At 39.8% G+C, this 26,864-nt stretch overlaps 1 protein-coding gene across 1 annotated transcript in view; it reads left to right on the forward strand.

Moving 5' to 3' along the window:
• Nucleotides 1-26,864, forward strand: part of LOC136871888 (uncharacterized) — a 606,370-nt gene that overhangs the window by 265,159 nt on the left and 314,347 nt on the right. The gene's annotated exons all lie outside the window — the stretch shown is intronic.

Consider the following 26,864-nt stretch of genomic DNA (forward strand, 5'->3'; position numbering starts at 1 on the left):
GCTGGGGATCGAACGCCGGATTTCCGGTTCAAAGGCATGCATGCTATTCCTAGACTTCGGAGCCCGCTAAGTAAAATCTTAACTGTCGTGAAACTGAGGAAAGCAGTCTACTTCGGTCACATCCTCCGAAATAACAAATACAGTCTAATACACGTGATCATAGAGAGCAAGATAGAAGGGTAACAAGGAGAATATTTTTCTGGACGCAGAATAGCCGAGAGCGACATCCACAAGAGACCAGCTCGACTGAGAAAAACACCAAATAGGAAAGCATATTCCATGATAGTCACCAAACTTCTGTGAGGAGGAGGAGGAGGAGGAGGAGGAGGAGGAGGAGGAGGAAGAGGAGGAGGAGTGACAACATCCCTCGACACAAGGTTAGAGGCAGGAAGGACATTCAGCCTTAAAATGAGCAAAATCCACTTCACGTGCCGATTCCAACCAATTAATTAATTAAATATGTTCCCTTCCTATTTTATTGTTTATCTTCTATTCCTATTCCTTGGGCCCCGCTTGGGAGTTGTTGAGTATTAGTCTAACCATTATCCCTTAGTTTCGTCTCTCCTGCTTTTATCTGTAATAATTGAGTCCATTAGTCTCCATCAATAACTGATATGGTGACCAAGAGATCTGGCTGTGCAGTTTGGGTCGTGTAACTATAGGTATGCATTCGGTAGATGATGGGAGAGAATACTGGAAACTAAATACTGGGGCTCCATTTTACCTAAGGCCATTCACATACACATGAGTGTAACCAACTTGCACAATATAGAATATAGAAAATATGCAAGTCATAACCTATTGACGTCAACTGACTGATACTTACAGCATCTTATTTATTAGTGGCATTCTATGTGGAACTAATATCTTTCATGGATGAGTTCCACCCCCACTAGCATGTTCATACCGAGCCAATTATAGATAAAAAGTTATTAAATGAAAATCTGTGGCGGACAGCATCTGCTATATTGGCATTAAAACGGTGTTTTTACTAGTGGTTTAATGTGGCACTCATTCAGATAGATTTTTTGTGGCTATGGGATGGGAACTGGATAGTAATCAGTAGACTCGGATTTTTAGGTGGCAATAGGTTAGAATGCAAAGTAATTTGGTTTGTAGGAAGTGTCATGCAACCCGTTGTACCATAATCTAGCAAGAGTAACATAAATTCAAGGAGTTATATAGGCCATACCCCTAATATCTATGCAAATGTCATAGCATAACCGCGGTACGTGGTAGTATATACTTGTTGTTCGCTTAAGTAAATTTGCATTTTAACCTATCAGTACCTAAAAATCCGGACTCTAGTAATCAGACGTGGACTTAATTACTGCGTGAAAATAGGAAGCCACGCAAAACGAACTGCGGGACTGCCGATGGTGGTGAGGTTCGAACCCACAATCTCCCGATGGAAATCTTAAACCTGCGTAGCTCGTAACACGCATCTGACTTGATCGGTTAAAATGTTTCCATGAACATTCGCTCAATGATAGAATGAGCCTTTGGTATTTTATAAGTTCCTTGCAGGTACAGGGCTAAAATTCACGTGTCTTAAGTTATTGCTCCATCTGGTAGCTTTTTAGAACTTATTGTCCGAACCCTTGTTCTCAACATGGTTTGATGGGAAATTAATTTTAACCAAACGTCGACCCCTTAATTATAAAATTAAAGTTTTGCACCAATGAACTAACCATTTCTGAGTCCTAATTACACGTCATTTCATATTGTATTATGTTATTATGTAAAATATTGTTTTGAAATATTGTATATGAGCAATTTATGGCATAATTCTAACATTTAAAACCTTATATTCTATTTAGTCGTAAAATTGCAGGGATTTGTGAAAGAGGTCTGTAGATAAATGTGATAAATATAACACACAATTTGGTATTTGATAGTATACAATCCTGTGCTTAAATAGGCAATAAAAATGTTAAAATGTACCACATTCTACAATGTATAGAAAATGTCAAATTGAATCGCTAAATGGCAATTTTATTGGTTACTCAAATGATGCAAAACTAAAATACTAAAGGAACCGCCATAACACATCAAGTGGCCCAGTAACAATATCTCAGATTATAATAATCTTCGTAGTAGAGTCATTATGTTCGTGGACTGGCCGTCTATAGTCGCTGTGATGCAATACAGCGGAGAGTTTGCACCACAAGATGTTGCCGAGACAGTTCTTCGTCACTCCCAGCAAGAGAACTACGGGTAATTGATTGTCAGTGGCAGAACTTGAGAATGTCGTGGTTTGAGCAATGCGTAAATTTCAAGTTCTGCCAAAAGAAAGGCAAATTCGCTAGCGAAACGTTTGAGAAGATCAAGTCGAAATCGCCCGGATCACCACAGCGGGAAAGAGGTGCGAAAAGGCACGTCGAAAGACTATATGATCCTTGAAATGTTGAAGCCAGTCCACTAAAGTATTGACTGTGGTACGTACATAAGTGTACACTGTGTTGCCTGCACTTTAAGTGCCAGTCCAAGACATGAGTGTACGTCGTATTGCCTACATCGTAGGCGCCAGTTCAAAAAGTTATTGACTGCAGTACGAGAGTGTACGCCGTATAGCCTTCACTGTAGACGCCACTAATGTTGGTATATTGACAGTAAAATTCATATTTTTAACTTCATTACGGTACGTAATACTTTACATTCAACAGGAAACATGAATAAATACAAAGGATTTTGTGTTTGTGTAAATAAATCGAAATCTATTTTTGGCGCTTAGTCAAGTGATGACTATAATCAAATTGAACCTATAGATATTGTAACGTGACGGAGGTGATAAGACACACGACTGGTAGCGTTTAATTCTATGGCTTTCTTCCAGCTACTAATTGCTTCTACACCATACAGACGCACTACAGTACAGGCAGAAAAAAACTCAGTAACCTCCACTTCGCAGCGTAGTTCCTATACTCTGATAAAGATTCCGAAAGGATATATTGTCATTACATGTACCTTCCAGCAAATTTCTGTCGTAAATGTCTTCAGATGCGTTATAGTACTATACTGACACCAATAACTTTACCTGAGACGACAATGAAAAGTATGACTTCCTTCTTTACAAAATAAACTGACACAGTTTGTTGTTTTCTTCATGATCGCGAAAATTCATTAAACTATATTTTCCTTGAAACAGTGTATATTATTCTTAATTGTTATTTATCAGCATATTTCAAATCATTTTATGTTCGCATATATAGTAGTATATGTAACAACATTACTTATCTTATTTTTTCAGGTGAGTACACCAGTCTATCTAGGTGATGACATTGGGGGTGGTGAGTACGTAACAGACCTCTGAAGTTTTCAGTTTTCAACTAATGGTGATATACAGTTTTTCAAATAATCCTCCTTAGACTGCATTAATCCACTGAGCTCCTGACTCGGGGAAGTTGTGACTCTTGCACGGAGATGGAATGTGTTGACATTTGCACGTAATGCCAAATGTTCCAGGAAATTACTAAGTGTGGGCTAGTCAAACAGTGACACTTGCACGGAAGCCCAAGGAGAGATTTACTGCAGTGAAAATATAACTGGAATATTACTGGACTATTAAATCATGTAAATATTTTAAATATATAAATATTCTGAATCAAAATAAGAAATAAAATCTTGACAATGGAATATCACTGGATAATCATCTAAATATTTTGTAGCCCCATTAAAAATAAAAACTTGACAAACTTACCTAAATTGAACAAATATATATACGGGAAACAAAAAGAGACAACTTCCCCGTGATGTACCCTGGAAATGGCGTAATGTCGGCAAAATTTCTCTTATAATGTATAAAATTAACAGTTACTTATAAAATGCATCTAAATTCACTCCCGTGATTACAAAAAAATTATATACCCTAGGCTACGTGTCTTAATTTCGGAGTATATGAAACTAGGTGCTCCGTGCAAGTGTTCCAACCCCGACTCAGGAATGTGTGACTTTTGATAAATGATTATTTCAACATTTCAACCGTTACCTGTATTCTCTTACATTGGACTGGTTTTTAATTTAATTATTTCGATTATTTTAGTTGTACTTATTTTTATATGTTTTAAAATTATTTATCATGTGCCAATTGTTCGTATTATTATCCCTCATATCTATTCGTATTTTTCAGCCAATTATAGTATATACAGTACTACATATAAACTCTTAAATATAAACATGAAATTAAATTGTAACACTCTTGGAACAAATTCTGAAGTCATCTATCCACTTGCTTCACTTTATCTATGAATTCATGTTGGTATAAAGCCCCTTTGTAATTTATATTTTCTATTTGCATGACTTAAATTCTGTATTAAAGTGGGGTATACATTATGATACACATAGCATTTTTTATGTAAGAATTAAAATTTAAAAATGATGACATTTATCATTCAAGATGCACGGTTTGTCAGAGAGATATTTATGTATATGCTTTGCTTTATTTCCATTTTATATCTCTGTCCCTAACTTTTCCACCAAAAATAAATTACAGTATTATCTATCTATATCTTTCGATATCAATATCAATTTAAATTTTATTTCGTGTTATGTTTATAAATTACCAGTGACCTGTACAGTGAATGAATAAATCAACAGTTGAGTAGGAAGAGTAGTTCTTAACCCAAATATCTATTGAATTCACATCGCAAAAGGGGCCGATGGCCTACATGTTAATCACCTTCCAAAACAACCATCATACTTATGATGAAGCGAGGATACTTGGTACTCGTTTGCGTTCTCTGCCATTACTGGCCATTAATATCGAACACAATGGAATCCTAATGGGATGTTCCCTTTCAAAGTGATTAACCCTTAATAATTTCTGTTTGAATAGATACCTAAAGTGTCGCATACATACAGCTCGTCTTTAAATCTATGAAGAGCTTTCATTTTATTCTATTCCTCCACATCAGTATTTCTGAAAAGGTAAATAGCGATCTTCACGACCTAATTCTTGCCATATAGACTCTCTAGACCCTATTTCAAGTATGTTTATGTAAAATCGGAAAAAGCTGTGGGGACTATCCCTACCAGACATGGTAGTATACATGCATCAAAAACGTTTTGAATCACCTCGCACCAAAAGGTTCCTGGCTATAAAAAATATCAGCCCACTACCTTTGTGGGAAGTGAGCGATTTAGTGATATTCTCTTTAGGGTAGTTACCCCAATTTCACCCCGTTAATCAAGAACGTCGGAATAAAGCATCTTTAATTTCCCTAATGAGCTTATAAGGAACAACTTCGCCGAATTTGAACCGTCGAACTTAGTGGAAAATGTGAGAATGTATTATTTAGGAATTAGAGTTGTGACCCCAATTTCACATCTTCAGCCAGAAAACATCGAAGTGAAACGTATTTACTTTCACTAATTACACATTGTAATTACGGTAATAAACCCTATTTCACCACCTTCATCATAAAATATCGGAACAAAGCACCCTTATTTTCATTAATTAGCTTATTAAAAATGTTGTGCCAAATTTCAGCCCTCTAATTCAATGGGAAGTGAGTGATTTAATGATCTTGAGTTTAAATTATTTTATCTGTTTTTACCCCGTTTATGTCCGGCTCCATAACTAAATGGTTAGCGTGCTGGCCTCCGGTCACAGGGGTCCCGGGTTCGATTACCGGCAGGGTCGAGAATGTTAACAATCATTGGTTAATTTCCCTGGCACGGGGGCTGGGTGTATGTGTTGTCTTCATCATTTCATCCTCATCACGATGCGCAGGTCGCCTACAGGTGTCAAATCAAAAGACCTGCACCTGGTGAGCCGAACCTGCCCTGGAATTTCCCGGCGCTAAAAGCCATACGCCACTTCATTTTACCCCGTTTATCACAAAATCTTGACTAAAATATTAATTAGCATATAAGAAACACTTGTGTCAAATCAGCCCTGTACTTTTGTATGAAATTTGCAATTTACGGATATTGTGTTTTGGGTAGTCACGCAAATTTCAATATGTTTATCAAGAAACATCGTAAAACAAATATTTACCAAATATGCTTATAAGGAACACCTGGGCCAAATTTCAGCCCTGTAGCTTCCGTGTGAACTGTAAGAATTAATGACAATGTAATTGGGGTATTTAACCCATTTCACCCCTTTAATCACAAAACATCCGTGTAAAACGTTTCCACTTGTCCTAATTAACTTAAAGAAACGTTGTGCCGAATTGAAGTTTTCCAGCTTCGTGGGAAGTGAGTGGTTTAGTGATGATGTGTTTCACCAATTTCATCCCCCTTTATCACAAAATATCGGATTAAAAATTTAATTAGCTTATAAGAAATAATTGCACCCAATTTCAGCCCTCTACCCTAGCTTCGTGGGTAGAGTGAGAATATGACAGGGCTTTCGTTTTTCATAATAAAGAGATCTGCATCGACGGACGTATGACAATGACATCTTTTCGAGAATATTCAGACTGTAATCTTAAAAATAAGCGATTGTTCATTGAAATTGGTTCTGGGTTTTCTCATAGTATTCACAACCATGAAACGGCTTATCCAATTACAGTCATAACTAAGCTCCCGGAAAGACAATAAATAAATAAATAAATAAATAAATAAATAAATAAATAAATAAATAAATAAATAAATAATACCCCTTAATATATGTACTTCTCTTCAAGGTGTTTATCATATTTGCGTTGTGTATTTTCTCTCTTCCACTTCTAAGTATTCTTACTTCGGTTTTTTCGGCTATCATTTTTTATGTTTTGATTTATTTAGGCAAATCGCATGTTCAGATTATTTCTTAAGCTAAAAATTGAATTTCGAATTTAATCACTCGTTGACTCACTGATAAACCTCAGTTACTATTTTAATTACATTATTAATGATGTGTTCAAAAGTTACGTATGACCAGTACTACTACATGACATAGAGACATGGATTTTAAAAGCCAGCACAGTGAAATTTTCCAGATACAGATTCACACAACAATGTTATGGGCCCTCAAGCTGGCAAATACTGAAGTATTAACAAGAGGTAAATTTTTAATTCAACTCCGAAAGATTGACTGCGAGTACAAAACACTATTAGCTACAACTCGTATTATAAGGGATGTTTTAAAGGATGTCAAGTTTTTTAAAGGAGGATGAGATCATGGTCCCACGATATTAAGGAGTGAACTGGAGTCCATAGAACCGAGGAGATATTATTTCTAGCGGTTTATAGGATAGTGTTTTCTAGAAATATTACCAACGTAGTGGGACATGAACAAGAGGAAGAAGAAGAAGCAGAAGAAGAAAAGAATCACCTGCAGGATGTAAATTAAAGCACAGTGGGTCTGTCAAGACGACTGCTGTCCGGCCACATGACCTCAAGATACTATAGGGCAACGTATCCAACGTGAAGGCTTCCCAGCGTAATTTATTGACTTTCCTAACCGGGTCCGATTCCTATCCGGAGACCACACGCAATCAATCAATCAGTCAGTCAGTCAATCAATCAATCAGTCAGTCAGTCACTCATTATCACAGGTGATAATTGGTGATTGTTTCAAGAGGAAGTACAACTAGGCAATCATCCTCTATATAACAGTAATCAGAGAGAAAAAATGCGAGGGGTCCGACACTTTGAAAAATGAAGGTATCGGCCAAAGAAAGACAAGGGCCATGAAGGGTGTGAAAATGAAAGACTTCCTAGGCCTCGAATGCTCTAATACCGTCGGGGTCGGAAAAGAACAGGAGTTGACCAAGGGAGGTCGGATAGGATAGAAGAAAGTTAAGAGCTTGGCACAAGTAAGTGGAAGCAATACCAGTACTCAGATAAGGACCCCGTAGTCGCCAACCCTCGCTCCAAAGTTCAGAGTCCCTAGGGTCCCTATCAGTCGCCTCTTACGACAGGCAGGGCATACCGTGGGTGTTATTCTACCACCCCATCTACAGTAGGAAAATCATTATCACAATAACAGGTCTTTCTCTGTAACACCCATCTGGTGTGTGTGTGTGTGTGTGTGTGTGTGTGTGTGTGTGTGTGTGTGTGTGTGTGTGTGTGTGTACTCCTGTCGAATAACGTCAACAGGGCTGCTCAATTCTTAACGTCTCCATCCGACTGACAAATCGCCCCAAATGCCTTCCATATGAAAACTATGGAGAGGTTTGTAAATGAACTCGTATCGAAAGGGAAGAACACAAAACTCTCGTTCGATATACTGAGGTCGTCATTAGTATATCTGCACCTTAGGAATCTTTCAGATTTCATCCATGAACTTTCACACCAGAAGTTGGCAACCTTATAACTTTGAATAGAAATGTCAGCTTTTATGACTGTTAGTTGCCAATATTTATTGTCTTTACATGACCTTACTTAATGTAATATTGAAAGCACATGTTAGAATGGAACGTGGCTCTCTCTTCTTCATGGGGTCTAACGGAAACAGTCATCGAATTCCCGGGGGGGAGGGGAATGAAATATGTGTCAGACTTACAGTCACGTGATTCAAGATGTATGCCAAGTTGTGTCCAGAGTTTCATGGTTCAGAAATAACTGGTCCAGCCGGCTTTATTGCCCGTCATCCACGTGGCACGGAAAAAACCATCAACGATATATGTAGGTGAACGGAACTGTGAGATGGTGACACATCTTTGCTTTATACTGTTCCATCAGGGGCATAATAATAATAATAATAATAATAATAATAATAATAATAATAATAATAATAATAATAATAATAATAATAATGGGCGTGATCGCCGAGGGACAGTGTCGTTAGATTTTCGAATTCCAGTAATTACAAGTTGGATTTTTTAAAATTAAGTTATGTTCCCTTCGTTTGGCTTCCTCGTAAAACGTATGTAGGAATTCTAAGTACAAAACGTTCTGTAAATATGTTTGGAAGGCCACATACCAATCTTTAAAAGGTTACTATATTGTTAACAGAAGAAACCCTGCCCTAAGTAGGTGAAGAGCATTGCTGAGACTCGACTTAACGCCGCATAAACCGTTAAAGATTCTGTCTCCTCAAAATATGTGTATAACAAGTATCGAGTGTAAATTTTTCGAAAAAGAAATCCACGAGAACACGTTCGAATAAGGAAGCCCTGAGTTAAATAGCTACACATTTCCACGTTTTCGCGCATGGGAACCTAATTAGGTTCGATCCACGCTCAGTCCGATGGTATTTGAAGGCGCTCTACGTCAGCCTCATGTCGGTAGATTTACTGGCACACAAAAGAAATCCTGAGGGACTAAATTCCGGCAACTCGGCGTCTCCGAAAACCGTAAAAGTAGTTAGTGGGACGTAAAGCAAATAACATTATTATTATCATCATTATTTCCATGAAAATTAAGATAAGGACGCAGCTATAAACTGTAAGTTATACAATTCCAGTTAATCACTGAATGACAAATAAACAAACAAAAGTTGTTGGGCGTTGTTTGTTTGCTATTTGTTTTTCGTCGCACGAACACAGACAGCGTCTTACGACGATGGGAGAGGAAAGGCCTAGAATTGGGAAGGATGCGAAACTAGCCTTAATTAAGGCACGGCCCCAGCATTTCCCTGATGTGAAAATAGGAAACCATAGACAACCATCTTCAAGCCTGTCGACAATGTGTTTTCAACCCACCATCTCCCGAGTACAAGCTCACAGCTACGTGACACATACTGCGAGGACAAGTTGCTCCGGAAACACAAACAAAAACAAGTGCGTGTATTTAACATTAAGCAGCATTGGACGTATTATCTCCCAAAATGTTTAATTTAACCTATGACAGTCAACAGGAGTATTCAAGTCCATTTTACTCCAAGATCTAAATTGGTAAATTATCTGTTCCACTTAGTGATTTGTTTGGGCGGAGTCGGTAGTCAAAGCTAGCAGTTGAATATATTATATCCCCAACGTAATGTTGGCGTCAAGAGGGGTATCTGGCTGTAAAACTGTCTCCTTCTTCATGTATCTTATGTTTTCTTGTCCACTTCCCACTACGCTGGTGATATTTCTGAAAAATACTACCCTATAGACCACTAGACGTAATTGTTCCTCGGTTCTCTGGACTCCGTTTTTCTCTTTGATATTGTTGGAGTAAAATCTCGTCCTTTCAACCACTTGCCATCCCTCAAAACCTCCCTTGTAATATGAGTTGCAGTAAACGGCATTTTGTATTCGCAGTCAGTATTTCGGCGTTTAATTACAATTAAAGAACCAGTATTTACTTCTTGTTAATATTTCAGTATTTTTCAGCTTGAGGGTAAATAAAAATATTGTGTGAATCTGCAACTCGAAAATTTCACTTTTGAAGTCCGTGTCTCTACGGCATGTAATAATACCGGCCACACCTAACTTTTGAGTACATGAGTATTTCTTTTAAATGAGCTTTACATCGCGCCATCTCTTATGGCGATGATCGGATAGGCTAGGAGTTGAAAGGAAGCGGCCGTGCCCTTAATTAAAGTACATCCCCAGCGTGTGCCTGGCGTGAAAATGGGAAACGACGGAAAACCATCATCTGGACTGCTAACAGCGGGCTTCGAACCCACTATCTCCAGAATGAAAACTCACAGCTGCGAACCCCTAACTGCACGGCAATACACTCGGTCACATGATTAATAATTTAATTAAAATTGTACTAAGGCTTCTCAGTAAATCAACACGTGATTAAATTCCAAGTTCAATGTTCAACTTAAGGAACAGGGGTACAGTAATATGAACACGCGATTTGCTGAAATATGACAAGACATGAAAATGTTTACCTGAATAACTGAAGTAAGAATGCTTAGAGTTGGGGGATACAAAATTAATAACCAGAAAGACACATGCAAGAGGGTATTATTTATTTATTTATTTATTTATTTATTTATTTATTTATTTATTTATTTATTTATTTATTTATTTATTTATTTATTTATTTATTTATTTATTTATTTATTTCCCTTCACGGAGCTTAGCTGCAGTTCCAAATGTAATTGGTTAAGTCGTTTCAGGGTTGTGATTGTAGTAAGAAAACACCTGAACAAATTTCAGTGAAGTAACCCGTAAGATTAGAGTCTGAATATTCTTGGAAGGGTATTTTCGTAAGATCGCCGATGGGGATTTTCACATATAATTTTCTCTCAAATAATACATTCAAGAATTTCCACCATTAAATGGAGGATTTTTTCACTCCTTTCGTAACCGTTCTTTGCGTGAATCATGTGTGTTATTGAGCATAGAATACGTTATGTCTTCCTTTCCTCTTCTTCTACACCCTGATCAGGCAGTATGTCGACATGATTCATGCAAAAACCATCGACAACCCTAACGTCCATAGGTCCTAAACAGCCCATGGAACAAGAGCAGTATCAAGAAGAACTACTGCAGTCTAACTAGGCGGAAGACTTCTGCAATTGACGGTTAGGAAAGGAGTAAAAGTTTTCTCCCGCTTTAACTGTGTAAATTCTTGAACGCATTATTTGCCGTTGGCTGAAACTCTCACCCTATGAATGAGAGAACAAACCATTAAAAAATCAGAACCGTTAAGTGCAGAGCAGTAAGCGCTCTTAAACACATTATTTTCTAATTAATATTAGCGGTATTATATTATGATATTCAATTACGTGCAGATCTTATCTGCAAACCCGTTAATTAAGTGTGAAACCTGTGTGCGCATAAATATTTCTAATTTTAATGGCAGGCAAATCCCCACTAATTTACGAATATTTTTCTAAGGGCAGAGAATCCAATTTATATCCATGTGGGTTGTTATCGCTATAGATCAAACTGTGCTTCTCGAAATAGAGGATTCTCAAAACAAGAACTGCTTACATAGTTGCAGACAGGAATGTTTATTTTCGAACGGACTAATGGTTGTCCATTGATTGGGACACGTAGGTACACTTGGCGGTGTTCCACGGAGGTTGTCGACCCACTATCGTCGTGGCGAGAGAAAGCAATTAATATTTAATTATCTACCCTCACATTACTCAATTTGTTCGTATTAGCAATACGTATGTTGTACAGTTAAGAAGCAGATGCTGCCGTAAGAGTGAATTTAATGAAAATGAAAACCTACAACCTGTTTTCCAGTCAATAACCGGGTCAGGGAAGGGATGAATGAAGCCCCCCAACTTGAGGCGAGGATAGGAATTGTGCCGGCTGCCGAGGCCTGTCGTACTCCTCTGGAGCAATGATTAATGACTAACAGATGAAATGAAATAATAGTGGAGAGTGTTGCTGGAATGTAAGATAACAGGGAAAACCGGAGTACCCGGAGAAAAACCTGTCCCACCTTCGCTTTGTCCAGCACAAATCGCACATGGAATGACCGGGATTTGAACCACGGTAACCAGCGGTGAGTGGCCGGCGCGCTGCCGCCTGAGCCACGGAGGATCTAAGAGTGAATTTAATATCAGAAGTTATTATGTGTATTTCTAGAACAAGCTTTAACTTCGTTGAAGATCCATGATGTATACGGAAGTCCCTCACTGTGAAAATACGGCAGATTCTGCCCAGGTTCTTTATCACAGGCAGCTGATTACGTTGGCTTAATAAGGCTTCGACTGCTGGCACTGACGTGCGCCAGTGATTTAGTGACTCCTTCTCGATCTGTAAATGACTGAATGTGTTAGATCAGACGGATTTCAATAAATCATGGGTGAATGGTAAACTAATACATCTTTAATTTAATTGTGTCAATTATTTTATCAGAAAAACTGGCTTTGGTATTATAATTAATTGTTATAAAATAGTTGGGCAGCTCTAAGCAGTTAGCTGCTGATGTATGCACTGTAGAAATTTGCCTGCAGTTCAATTTTAAAGTTGAATAGAACGCTGGACCGATGACCTTTAAACAACAATTATCAAGCATACAATAGAACACTTCAGCAATCTGTAGTAATTTGGTAATGTAGTACGAGGAGATCTAATCTTGAAAAACTTTTTCAGAGCCCTCTCAAACTAGCATAAGATTGGCTTAAATGGCAAACCATACTTTACACACTTGAAAATTCAGTTAGGTGCTCAAATACGTCAACCTCTTGTCGGTAGATGCACTGGCACGAAAAAGAACTCCTGCGGGACTAAATTCTGGCACCTTTGTGTCTCCAAAAACCGTAAAAGTAGTTAGTGGGGCGTAAAGCCAATAAAATTATTATTATTAAAATTAAGTCATGATATCAACATTTCTCAGTAGGGAGGAAGATGGAATTAGAGGAAGAAAATACCGAAAGTGAAATTTTGACAACACGAACAGAATTCTATGTTCTACAAACCAATTTTGCTAACAAATACAGTAGCCACTATGAATATGTCAGCATATTGTGGTTTTAATACGTATGTGTAGTTTGTAATGCAGGCTAAAATATTTTGTGGTATGAAATCTTGGCCATCCACGTATTAACGTGCTACTATTGCTATATTTATAAGCACAAACTAGTAAATTGCCCAATTCTTGTTGAGTCACTCATTTTGTCATGCTGTTATCATCCTATGCCAAAATATCAAGTATGTAGGTATGTTCTCATGTTTTAAATCATCTTACCAAGTTCCATTGCAATCGATGCCTTCGATACACAACGTTTACATTTGAAACTCCAGAAAAAATATATTTTTAAGTGTATAAGCGTTATTTTATGGCAGAGTGATTACCACTAAGTTTATGATGTCTCAGTTGATCAACCTACCAAGTTTCACTTCACTCGGTCTGGTTCAACCCTAATAGTTCCCTTGTTAGATATTGAACACTGTCCCTTAATGTAACCAGATACACAGAGGGATTTTTCACGCATTTTCTTTCACGTCTTTTCAAACCCCTTTTTACTTTTGTGTTTGTTTTGATTTTCTCAGATGTACTCGTATTATTATTATTATTATTATTATTATTATTATTATTAAAACATGGCTTCTATTAGCTTTATTTATATATTAGCCCTTTGTTTAATATGGTTAATATTCAATATGATGACTTTCGAAACATAATTACAAGATTCATTACAGATTCAATCTTGATGAGAGGGGCGCTAAAAGTACTGATACAACTGTCTGCCGAGTCCCCAATGATCCTTCTTTCTTTTTATTTATTTAATTATTTACTTATTTTATTGGCGTTGTTAAGGCTACAAAGCCTTCCCTTACACTACACCAAGATTAACCAAGATTAATGATATGATGTATCCGGTCACAAAATTTAAAAGTTTGGTCTATTTGTTTTATTTTTAATTTTTTGCTAGTTGCTTTACGTCGCACCGACACAGATAAGTCTTATGGCGACGATGGGATAGGGAAGGGCTAGGAGTGGGAAGGAATCGCCTTAATTAAGGTACAGCCCCAGCATTTGCCTGGTGTGAAAATGGGAAACCACGGAAAACCATTTTCAGGGCTGCCGACAGTGAAGTTCGAACCTACTATCTCCCGAATACTGGATACTGGTCGCGCTTAAGCGACTGCAGCTATCGAGCTCGTTTGGTCTATTTTGTACAGCCTGAGAAGTCCTATTGCAACATATCAGTACATGCAAGATTCTTCAGCTCGCAGATAATCACATCATCAATACAAATAGAAATGTCCATCAAAAAAACATTCCGACAGTCTTACATCATTAGGTATTACGGATTGTGAAAGAATTTGGGCGAAGCGGCACTGTTGGGTTGACACAAGAAAATAAAGACATTCTCGTGGCTTTCGAGAACTGGAGTAATAGGACTTATAAAGGAAAGGGAGTGATCTTTATGGTATCTTTTCCTGCCCTGTTTTAAGAGGTCTCAAATGCTCGTGTGATTTATAATTTTATGATATTTGAAAAATATGTGTGACATAGTGAAATCATGAATTTGTATTGGCTGGAGAAGAAAAGATCGTCGCCATAAGACCTACCTGCGTCGGTGCGACGTAAGACAACTTGTAAAGAAAAAGTAGGAAAGAAGTTAGAACTGAGTTATCAAGCCGAGGCAAACTTAGAAAAGGGCTGTACAGGTACATAACAAACCCGCTACATAATTTTAAAGGGAAACATTCTTGGTATGAGAGAATATATTGGCAATCGAAGAATGTGGACATTTTCAAATCTCTCTTTCTTAAATTCAAGACTTCTGACTTAATTTGTTTTCTTGTAAACCTACGATAATTAGTTTAAAATTCAGTATATTTTCCGATGAATTTTTCAGTGTTGAATATGATACATTTTAAGTTAAACTTAATTATTGACAGCTTAGCAACTGAAGAGCGTAATGATATGATAAGGATATGATTATGTACCATGGACTTGTTTACATTCAGCTAATGCGGTGGCCATGTTCATTTTGTATTAATGTCTAATACTAAACGAGTTCATTTGCCTTTACTGACCAACAAAAACTGACGGACATTCCCAAACAGATGGGAGATGGCTTTACGAAGATAAGGCAGACCTCATTTAATGCTCTCAGAAGTAAGAAAGTGATTTATAACCGCAGTGCTTAGCTCGGATCACATTACAATACAGAAGTACAGAACGGCAAGAAAACATATTGCTATGACTAAACCAGGAGCCGAAGCGAAGAACTTCTTGTATGCAAAGGCTTGATACTCTACGTGTTTCTACTGACGATGTTGGGGACTAAGGATATCTATGGCCATAATTTATGAAATCCCCGGTATTCTCTGTTAAAGGGAATATCTTACAATTTGACGGGATTGTCACAGTATTTATTTATTCTCGTGTCAGAAACATATACATATAAGGCACGGTTCAAATATTATATTCTTTGTGATCAGAACTTGGCTACTTCCTGTGCATTTACTGTGTAGTAAGGAAGGTTTTCTAGAGTACAGGAGGATGGAAGCAGTTGGTCTTGCAGCAAATGTTGTAAAATCTGGACTTTTCCACATTCACACTGAATATCATTTTTATTTTTAACCTTTGGTCTGCCCACTCCTTGTAAGGCACACCCTCCGACGAGGCTGGGCGGCATCTGGCGTGTATGGGAAACTGCGTGTTGTTGTAGTGGAGGATACTGCTGCGTGTGATGAGTGAGTTTCAGGAATGTAGGGAACAGTACAAACATCCAAGTCCCCGAGCCAACGGTAATAACCGTTTAACTGGTCGTCAATCGAACCCAGGGCCCCGGGGACCGACCTTGACCATTCAACCATGGAGCCGAACCTCTTTTTGCATGATTCACGATTTCACAACAGCGGTCCTAAGTAGTATCCCATACAAACGGATCCCTACAAGGCCAAATACATATACTTCTTTGGAAATAAGTTGGAATGTTTCCGTTCCATATCCACAGTAATAGTCGTAAGGGAAAATGTACTGCCTGGGATTTGAATCTGCTTTGGCCGGGTGTGTAATCTGAAGGGTGCGCGCTTTTCTTGCCTTAGTAAGTTTGTCGCCTATGCGATATCTGTTCACGGGTTTGGTGTGATCGTTTCATGAAATCATTAGAGTTTCTATAATTTAATTATCATTGGCACAAACGATTCCAGCTGTGCTATGGGGCTTAAACTCAAATATATCGATGTGCTAGTTCTGAGTAGTAACAGGGATCGATGTTTTTAAGTTTAGACTGCGGGCTGCATGAAACTACATTTTAAGGAGCTGGTGGAACACACTGTGTATATATAGGTGCTTTCTTTTACGTGGCTCTGACACTGTCGGCAGCCCTGAAGATGGTTTTCCGTGGTTTTCCATTTTCACACCAGGCAAATGCTGGGGTTGTACCTCTATTAAGGCCATGGCCGCTTCCTCCCCAGTCCTAGCCCTTTTCTATCCCACCATCGCCATAAGACCTATCTGTATCGGTGCGACGTAAAGCAAATAGAAAAAAAGACATTGGGATAGGAAAGGGCTAGGAGTTGGAAGGAAGCAACCGTGGCCTTAATTAAGGTACAGCCCGAGCATTTTCCTGGTGTGAAGCTGGGAAACCACGGAAAACGTATATAGTATTTTAAACGTCGTTTATGTACCTATAAATACATTCATATGAATAACCTTCTCGCTGGCCTTTTTTCAATTACCTGAGTTAGCACTTTGTATGAATTTAGCCTAGTTTTTACGGCTGGATGCCTTTGACTCCAACCTATGTGGATGGACGTATTCATGATCGCGTGCTCCTGAGGTGGTTTGTAGTGTGATGCGTTTTATATGTAGAGAAATTAGCCAGGCGTAGTTAAGGTACCCGCCCGCCGCGAATCAAACCCGAGGTCCTCTAAAACGACGGCCACTACGCTGACCACTCAGTTAAGGAGTCAGATCGTTATTAGAGAGGCACGGAAGCACAGTGGTTCAGCGACTTGGCTCCTAATCAGAGTGTCCCGAGTTCGAATGCCAGGGGCTTCAGGTGAAACTTTTCAGTGCAACTACTGCGTCCTAATAGAAAGAACATCAGGGCTTCAACCATAGGCTAAATCATAAACTGAGCCTGAATGCTCCACCAAACTCACATAAACGTTGGAAGGTTAAGCTGAAAAACGTTCCTCTTCTTCTTCTTTCGTTTCGTCCGACTATGGACCAATCTGTTTCCGGGATTTAATCCTCCTCCGGCACTCCTTCATCTTTTCTTATCTCATTGGCCGTCCGGCTCCATGGCTAAATGGTTAGCGTGCTGGCCTTTGGTCACAGGGGTCCCGGGTTCGATTCCCGGGAGGGTCGGGAATTTTAACATTAATTGGTTAATTTCGCTGGCACGGGGGCTGGGTGTATGTGTCGTATTCATCAACATTTCATCCTCATCACGACGCGTAGGTCGCCTACGGGCATCAAATCAAAAGGCCTGCATCTGGCGAGCCGAACTTGTCCTCGGACACTCCCGGCACTAAAAGCCATACGCCATTTCCATTTCATCTGATTGGTCAGTTTTCCTGCGTTCATTCTGTACATATGTCCGAAGAATCTGGTCTCCTCTTCCGGATGGTGTCTGAGATCTCTTCCATCTTGAGATATAATTCTTGCTTTCCTTTCTTGTTGTACGATCCACCCTCTGTTCTTTGTGGTTTCAGTATCTACCTCAGAATCTTCCTCTACACTAGTTCCAATTTCTTGACCAATCCTGTTTTTATAAAGTTCAAACATTCAGCTGCATATAAAACTTCGTTTTTTATTGTTGTTGTTGTTGTTGCGATTTTGCTTTGCGTCGTCCCGACACAGATAGGTCTTCTGGCGACGATGGGAGAGGAGAGGCTTAGGAACGAGAAGGAAGCGGCCGTGGCCTTGGTTAAGGTATAACCCCAGCATTTGCCTGGTATGCTTATTATTATTATTATTATTATTATTATTATTATTATTATTATTATTATTATTATTATTATTATTATTATTATTATTATTCTATATACTGATTTGACTGCCGGGCTGAGTGGCTCAGACGGTTGAGGCGCTGTCCTTCTGACCCCAACATGGCAGGTTCGATCCTGGCTCAGTCCAGTGGTATTTGAAGTTGCTCAAATACTTCAGCCTCGTGTCGGTAGAATTACTGGCACGTAAAAGAACTCCTGCGGGACTAAATTCCGGCACCTCGGCGTCTCCAAAAACCGTAAAAGAGTAGTTAGTGGGACGTAAAGCAAATAACATTATATTATTATTTATTACTGATTTGACTACCTAAACCGTTTTAAACACCCCATTTGGAATATAACTGCTTTCAGATAGATATGACTTTAAAATCAACAAAATGAATGTTTGTTTTGGAATGTAAAGAACACTAACTATAAAATGTATAGCTCTTATATATCATTTATTGCAGCATGCCCTCTCGAGCTTAACTTACGACCATCTGGAATAATAAGTACCTTTGTATCTTAGATGTGAAGTTTGAGCGGTTTTTTAAACTAATGTTGTCTGCTGTTGAACTGTATAAATGCTCATAGTAAGAGTAGGGAAGCAGTGTAACACTTAGGACAGCCGAGTATCAGTGCCGAGATTCGATCTTCTAACCTCAGAAAATGTATTATCTCATAGAACGTGAGTGGTGGTGGTAGTGATTATTGTTTTAAGAGGAAGTACAACTGGGCAACCATCCTCTATGTAACACTAATCAGAGAGAAAAAATGGAAGGGTTCCTACACTTCCAAAAATGAAGGTATCGGCCAAAGAAAGAAAAGGGCCACGAAGGGCATTAAAATGAAAAACTCCCTAGGCCTCCATACGTTATATCGTCGGGGTCGGAAAAGAACAAGAGTTCACCATGAGAGGTCAGATAAGATAGATGAAAGTGAGAAGCCTGGAACAAGTAAGTGGAAGCAATGCCAGGACTCAGCTAAGAACCCCGTGGTGGTCAACCCACGGTCCAAAGTTCAAAGCCCCTGGGACACCTTTCAGTCGCATCTTACGACAGGCAGGGAATACCGTGGGTGTTATTGTACCGCCCCCACCTACAGGGGGACCACACAACGTGAATTAACACTCCTGGAGGTTTTTTACGATTCATTTTTAAAAATCCATACGTCTCTCCGTTTGTTGTCCTTGAATTCATAGTTCAGGGACATGCACGGTCAGCGCGGTTCTATACGAAGAGTGGGTCAAATTCTCTCCGTACGATATTAGACGAAGATAAATCGTGTCTAAATGGCCATTAGAATATTTAATGAATGATGGGATAAGATTACCATTGCACATGCATTTCCGTTAACGGTAAGTAGTTCTGCCGGAAAACATCTTCGTCTGTTAGTAGGTATTAGCATGCTGGATGATAGTTCAGATCTGATACAGGAAGAATAATAATTAGGATTTAATATGAAAAGTTACACTAAAAATAAGACATCTTTACTCGGGAGTCATGGATAAAAATGCTGTAATGACGTCAATTAACTATGATTTGCATCAAATCTGATGCTCGGACGTTGAACAGAATGTAGCATTCATATGTAAATTAGGCGAACTAATGGTGAAATGAGAAATGTAAGTTATTGCACAGCATATCCGCTCGTTATAAGTAACCACGTATTGACTATTATTTTCTAGTTACGCCCATAGTACCGTAAGTGCATGTATGTTCCTGAAGGATGACAATTCCCAGCAGCTCAACCATCAGCTGCCATAGAGGACCTCGGTGTCACTGAAGAGACATTCTAGGGAAATGACGAGTGAGGTATTGAACCCTTGACTTACCGTAGAATTACGGGTTCATAATGTCTCGTTGCTTTCAGCCAGGACGTGCTACTACCATCTGTCAGTTTGCCAAGCCCACAAAAATCACATACTAGATGACCCTGTGAAAGACAGTGTCACACAGTATACCACAGGGGCTAGCTACATAAGAAATCCCATTACACAAGAAACTCGCTTGTCCGGATTAAGTGGAACCGGAACTGATTCGGATTATCAAAAATCCGGATAATCCGGAAAAACTAAAAAATACAGTACATGTTATATAATATATTAACATAAGTTGAACAGTAATACCTTTCTTCAATTGTACAATAAATATAAGAACACTTTTCTTACATTTACGACTCTGTTTTATGCACTAAAATAATGTGTGAGCTTTTCCTGTTCTACATTTTTATAGTGTTTGCGCGCAGCACGATCACAAAGACGCTTTACTAATATCAGGTCTGCCGGTGTGGTTTCAGTCTGCGATTCTAAATAGGTCATCAGTTTGTCCACCTGCATTGTTGCATCTCCATGAGTTATTGTTTCATCTTTAAATTCAACATCACGCTCGTCATTACCTGCCGCGGAACAAGAGGCAATAATTTATTCATCTGTCATTATGCCGTAGCCTGAATCACAGTCATTTTTCAACCAGTCAACGGTTTCCCATTCTCAATTCAATATGAATGCTGGGACGGTACCTTTGATAGACCGCAGCCGACTTACTTCCGATTCCTGTCCTTAACTATCCTTGGTGGAAAGACATTCAAGAAGAATCGACCCCGTAAAAGAAATACTCTACAAGTAAAAATAAATTTTTATTATTTTCGATCCGGATTAATGAGGGCTGGGTAAACGAGGTTCTTGTATACTAGCATTGGTCATACTTCCGTCACTTAATGTTGCTGCAACCATTCATGAGACAGACAGGTCAACAAAGTAACAAATGTGTACTCGCCTGCATCAGAAGATGTAATGTCCTGTAAACATGGTGTCTCACCATAAATGGATCTGGGCTGGTAAATGTAACTAAAAATGAAAAACCACAGCCTGTGTCCAGTCATGCGGCCGGGTCAGAAATGAAAGAAGCCCCCATTTAGCGGCGAGGATAGGAACTGTGCCGGCTGTCGAAGCCTGTCGGACTACTCTGAGGCAGTGATTTATGACTGACAGATGAAATGAAATTTTATTGGAGAGTGTCACTGTAACGAAAGATGACCCGGAGAATAACCTGTCCCGCCTCCGCTTTGTCCAGCACAAATCTCACATGGAATGACCGGGATTTGAACCACGGAACCCAGCGGTGAGGCGCCGGCGCGCTACCGCCTGAGCCACGGATGCTCGGTAAATGTAATTATGTGGCGAAATTTAAAACTTCAAAATCCGCCACGACGAAACACACCGCGGATTACTCATTATCATAGGCTGGAGTCAGCTTTATATCCGAAAGTTATACATACAAATTCTTCCTGGCCTTTCACGCGCATATGGCCCAGTTTTACGGAAGTTGCTCTTCCTGATGCCAACGCTATGTGAAAGGATGTAATCACTACCGCGTGTTTCTGTGATGATTGGTAATGTGGTGCATTGTATGTACATTTAGAGATGTTTGTTCAGAAGAACACAAACACTCAGTCTCCGAGCCAGAGGAATTAACCACACACAGCCTCCTTACCGGCCAGGAATCGAATCGGGAGCCCCCTGAACGAAAGCCCAGTACGCTGGCCATTCAGGCAGAGATCCGGACCATGTCAGTTTCATAAATACATAGCAAAATAAGGAAAGAGCAAGAATTGAAACTTACAAAACACGTTATTTTCTTTAGTATTTCACGTGGGGTGGTTTCTTTCTAAGGTTTCTTCTGCTTCAACATCGAGATAGATTTCATAGAAATGTGTCTTAGCAGCTGAGGTATACAGGGAGGAAGGAAACAACGTGACCCGGGTATATCAGCGGTAGAGGGTTGATCAAGCTGATAAATAATTTTATATCCCGCACCGTTGTCATTTAATCAACTGATGAAGTTAGCCAATCAGATCACTTCGCGGGCGAATTCAAACGGGCTGTGCTCGGCACTGTTGCTAAATTCGTATGTGTCTTCAGACCGGCATGAGAGTAGCAGTGGAAGAACAAACTTCGCTGGCTGAAAGGTTCGAATACAAACCTCCGAGCTGACAGGATCGCGCTAAAGTAACAACGCAATGGGGTGTTTGTGTTTGGATCTGATTTATGCACATGGCTCTCAATCCGTTCTTAAGTCACGTACAGATTTAGCAACACTGCGTGCAAAGCGGAAGGAGAGGGCATATAAGTCTCTGGTAAGACCGCAACTAGAGTATGGTTCCAGCGTATGGGACCCCCACCAGGATTACTTGATTCAATAACTGGAAAAATCCAAATAAAAGCAGCTCGATTTGTTCTGGGTGATTTCCGACAAAAGAGTAGCGTTACAAAAACGTTTGGGCTGGGAAGACTAGGGAGAAAGGAGACGAGCTGCTCGAATAAGTGGTATGTTCCGAGCTGTCAGTGGAGAGATGGCATGGAATGACATCAGTAGACGAATAAGTTTGAGTGGTGTCTTTAAAAGTAGGAAAGATCGCAATATGAAGATAAAGTTGGAATTCAAGAGGACGAATCGGAGCAAATATTCCTTTATAGGAAGGGGAGTTAGGGATTGAAATAACTTACCAAGGGATATGTTCAATAAATTTCCAATTTCTTTGCAATCTTTTAAGAAAAGGCTAGGAAAACAAGAGATAGGGAATCTGCCACCTGGGCGACTGCCCTAAATGCAGATCAGTAGTGATTGATTGTGCTCACTTAAGCGCATTTAAATTCGCTCGCGAAGCGATATCATTGGCTAAATTCAACCGCTGACAAAATGATCACGGTGTGAGATATCGAAATATTTATTTATCAGCATGATCAACCCTGTAAAGTTGATTCCGACCACTCTGTACAAAATACGCTCGAGCCCATCCCTTCTATTCATTGCAATTACTCTAATAGGCGACGTATTTTAATTTGCACTGTATTAACGTTTATTTTTTATATACTAGGAAGGTTCAGCCCCTGTATTGTGGTACACCTGCTGATATAGAAAGCAACTGGCTGAAAATTGTTTACGTTCCCGAGTATAAGTGAAATCTGAAGAAAGATGCATGTTATTATGGAGACTTGGCTATTAATACACTGCACGGGGTTTACCTACACTTTGCCAATTTAAGAACGAACTTAAATTATAATCATCGCCACAAATTTTCCTAAATGCTGCTTTTCATCTTCCAACAAAATAAAACTACCCAAGTTCCTTATTTATTTGTTTTGATTTAACGTCGCAATGGCTCAGAGATTTTATGCCGACGGTGTGATAAGATAGGTCTAGGACTAGAATGGAAACGACCTTGGCATTAATTAAGGTGATATTTACTTGGTGTGAAAATGTGAAACCATGGAAAACCATATTCAGAGGTGTTGATGGTAGGGTTCAACCCCTCCATCTCCAGAATTTAAGATAACAACTACACGGTCCGAACCCACTCGGTGCAACTTTATTGGCTACATGTGTATTGAGCACGTGAATATTTAGACCAAGCAATATTTTATTACGAAAGAACCGGGCTGAAGGCTCAGAAGCTTGAGGCGCTGGCCTTCTGACATCAATTTGGCAGGTTCGATCCTGACTCAGTCCGGTGGTATTTGAAGGTGCTCAAATACGTCAGCGTCGTGTCGGCAGATTAACTGGCAGGAGAAAGATCTCCTGCGAGACTAAATTTCGGCACTTCGGCGTTTCCGTAAACCGTAAAAGTAGTCAGTGGGGCGTAAAGCCAACAACATTATTAATTTTTTATTACGAAACACCATACCACGGTACGAAATTCACAAAGGTTGATGCTGATTCCTCCGTACAAGAGTCTGCTCACCTTTTGTATCAGTACGGTATGTGTACCATTAATGACACAGTGACAAACATTTGTGGTTCACTCTTTGTATGCGTAAGTTATTAGTTTTCTGTGTAAGAGGCTACAGGCAGTATTTGTTGGACTAAGTATAGATGTCCCATCAATCATGATGACAAATTAGCTGGGTAGAGCCGCCACCTCCCAAGAGCAGCACGGAACATGGCTCGCTATTCAACCGCTGACTGCCGTTAGGCCGCAAAGCGCAGCGACATGCTATTCTAAGGCATAAGTAAACAAGTGTTCAAATATTTTCCCTATCATCATGTCTGACGTTACTAATATATTGTTGGGAAAGTATCTAGGCATTAGTCATGAATGTTTGTTGAAGGATACCCGACTCCTTGTCCTACTTCTGGTTCTAGTCTTGCAAACACGATCATAAAATTACTTCGTAATACTCCTCGCCATGTATTGACCCAGAGTGGAGAGGTTGATCGAGGTCGGGCTGAGAGGATACGGAACAAGAATCTAGTCTAGAGCGAAATTGAAAACATCCTCCTACGAGGAGCTTATTTATTTATTTATTTATTTATTTATTTATTTATTTATTTATTTATTTATTTATTTATTTATTTATTTATTTATTTATTTATTTATTTATGTTTCTTTGCATTTAGGCCATCTGTGCACCACGGTGCTTGTGTTCTAGCTGTGTTTTTGTCGTCGTCTGCCCCTTTTGGTGTACTGGGTTGTGTTCTTAGCGGCCTCTTGAGCCTTACTGTTGGCCCAGTATTTCTTCATTTTCACGCTGAATTCATTCCTGCGCTCCTTTGACCTATTCCCGGCTCCTTTGTGGCTAGCTGATGTAAGGATTGTTAGGAAAGGTTTAGTTTTGACCATTAAATGGTATGCATTCCTGTCAGTAACGGCGGCTTGGTTAATATTAAGTTCTGCAAGATCTTTGTCCACTTGCTTGGTCCAGGGGAATCCAGTAGCTTTGCCTTTGTTAGCAACCTTGAAGATCTTATGGGATAATCCATTAGGATCCATTCTGTATAGGTGACCATAGAAAGTCAGACGTTTTCTTCTGATGGCATCTATGAGGTTTTCTTGATGCTGGTAGAGCTCATTGTTGGGTTTTTACCATCGCCTTCATTTGGTAGGATCCCTGGCCCTATTATTTTTCTCAGGAATTTCCGTTCTTGAACTTCCAAGGATCTCAGTGGGGTCTTTTCAGTTAGGGATAGGCATTCTGCTGCGTGTAGAACGGATGGTCTGACATTATAGTGTCTCAGTTTTGCATTCTTTGATAAATGCTTTGAGGCATAGAGTTTTCTGCAAGCGTGGTAAGCCTTGTCCAATTATTAAATTATTATTTATTTATTTATTTATTTATTTATTTATTTATTTATTTATTTATTTATTTATTTATTTATTTATTTATTTATCATATGGCTTTTAGTGCCGGGAGTGTCGGAGGACATGTCCGGCTCGCCTGGTGCAACCTTTGTAATGCAGACCCTCCAACGAGGGTACATTACTTTACAGAGGGTCATTCTTGTTTTAAGGGGAAGTACAGCTAGGCAACCATGTAATCAGAGACTATGATGCAAGAGCTCCAGCCCCTCAAAAATTGAGGATATCGGCAAAGGAAATGGAATGACCACAAAAATGGTGGAAAAGATACTCTAGACCTCGCAAATCTTACAGCATTGGGTTCGGTGGAGGCAAAATGTTGATCAAGGGAGGTCGGATAAGAAAACTGAAACATATGCCGGGCGTTATTCTGCTGGAAAATGGCGTTGTCGAGCTGCACTAGGAATAATAATATAATTTCGTGTGGCTATTTCTAGCCGAGTGCAGCCCGTGTAAGGCAGACCCTCCGATGAAGGTGGGCGACATCTGCCATGTGTAGGTAACTGCGTCTTATTGTGGTGGAGGATAGTGTTATGTGTGGCGTGTGAGTTGCAGGAATGTTGGGGACAGCACAAACACCCAGCCCCCGGGCCATTGGAATTAACCAATTAAGGTTAAAATCCCCGACCCGGCCGGGAATCGAACCCGGGACCCTGTGAACCGAAGGCCAGTAGGCTGACCATTCAGCCAACGAGTCGGACTGCACTAGGAAGGAAAGTGCTCACGTTCACAGAGTTTCCCGTACGTATCGCCGCGCCATCAGGATTCTTTCAGTCAACACCATTGGTGAGCAGATTATCGTAGGACCGGGCGAGTTGGCCGTGCGGTTAGGGGCGCGCAGCTGTGAGCTTGCATCCGGGAGATAGTGGGTTCGAATACCACTGCCGGCAGCCCTGAAGATTGTTTTCCGTGGTTTCCCATTTTCACACCAGGCAAATGCTGGGGCTGTACCTCAATTAAGGCCACGGCCACTTCCTTCCCATTCCTAGGCCTTTCCTATCCCATCGTTGCCAGAAGACCTATCTGTGTTGGTGCGACGTAAAGCAAATAGCAAAAAAATAAAATTATCGTAGGAAATGGCAACCTACATCGTGACATCTCTCTTTGGGGTGGTGTGAAGCGTGAAGCGTGTATCACTGCGCTGGCCGGGGCGTCTCAAGACTCCAATTCAGACGTCGTTTTTATCCGTGGTCGCTGAAGACCACTCGTTGTCAGTCCACAAACTGCGTGGTGCTTGTTCTTGGCAGAAGTTCAAACATGCCTGTCAATGCTCAGGTCGTAACTATAAATCGACTTTGCGCCTCGAAATACTGACCCGCACCACATGTATCACAGAACGATAATTCGTTGATACAGTTCATGCAATAGTCCTACTAAACCTTTCTGGACAGAGTTCTAGCAGAAATATTATCACATAGCGGTTTTTCTAGGCGCAACGCGGACAATTGTCAAGGAATTCTCACTCTCCGTAATATACTGTATGTGCTGCGGGTTAGTATTCCTCTATAAATATTATCACATTAAGGATTTCGCAGGCGGTCCGACTCATTGGTT

The sequence above is a fragment of the Anabrus simplex genome, chromosome 4 (assembly GCF_040414725.1).
Source record: "Anabrus simplex isolate iqAnaSimp1 chromosome 4, ASM4041472v1, whole genome shotgun sequence".
NCBI lineage: Eukaryota > Metazoa > Arthropoda > Insecta > Orthoptera > Tettigoniidae > Anabrus > Anabrus simplex.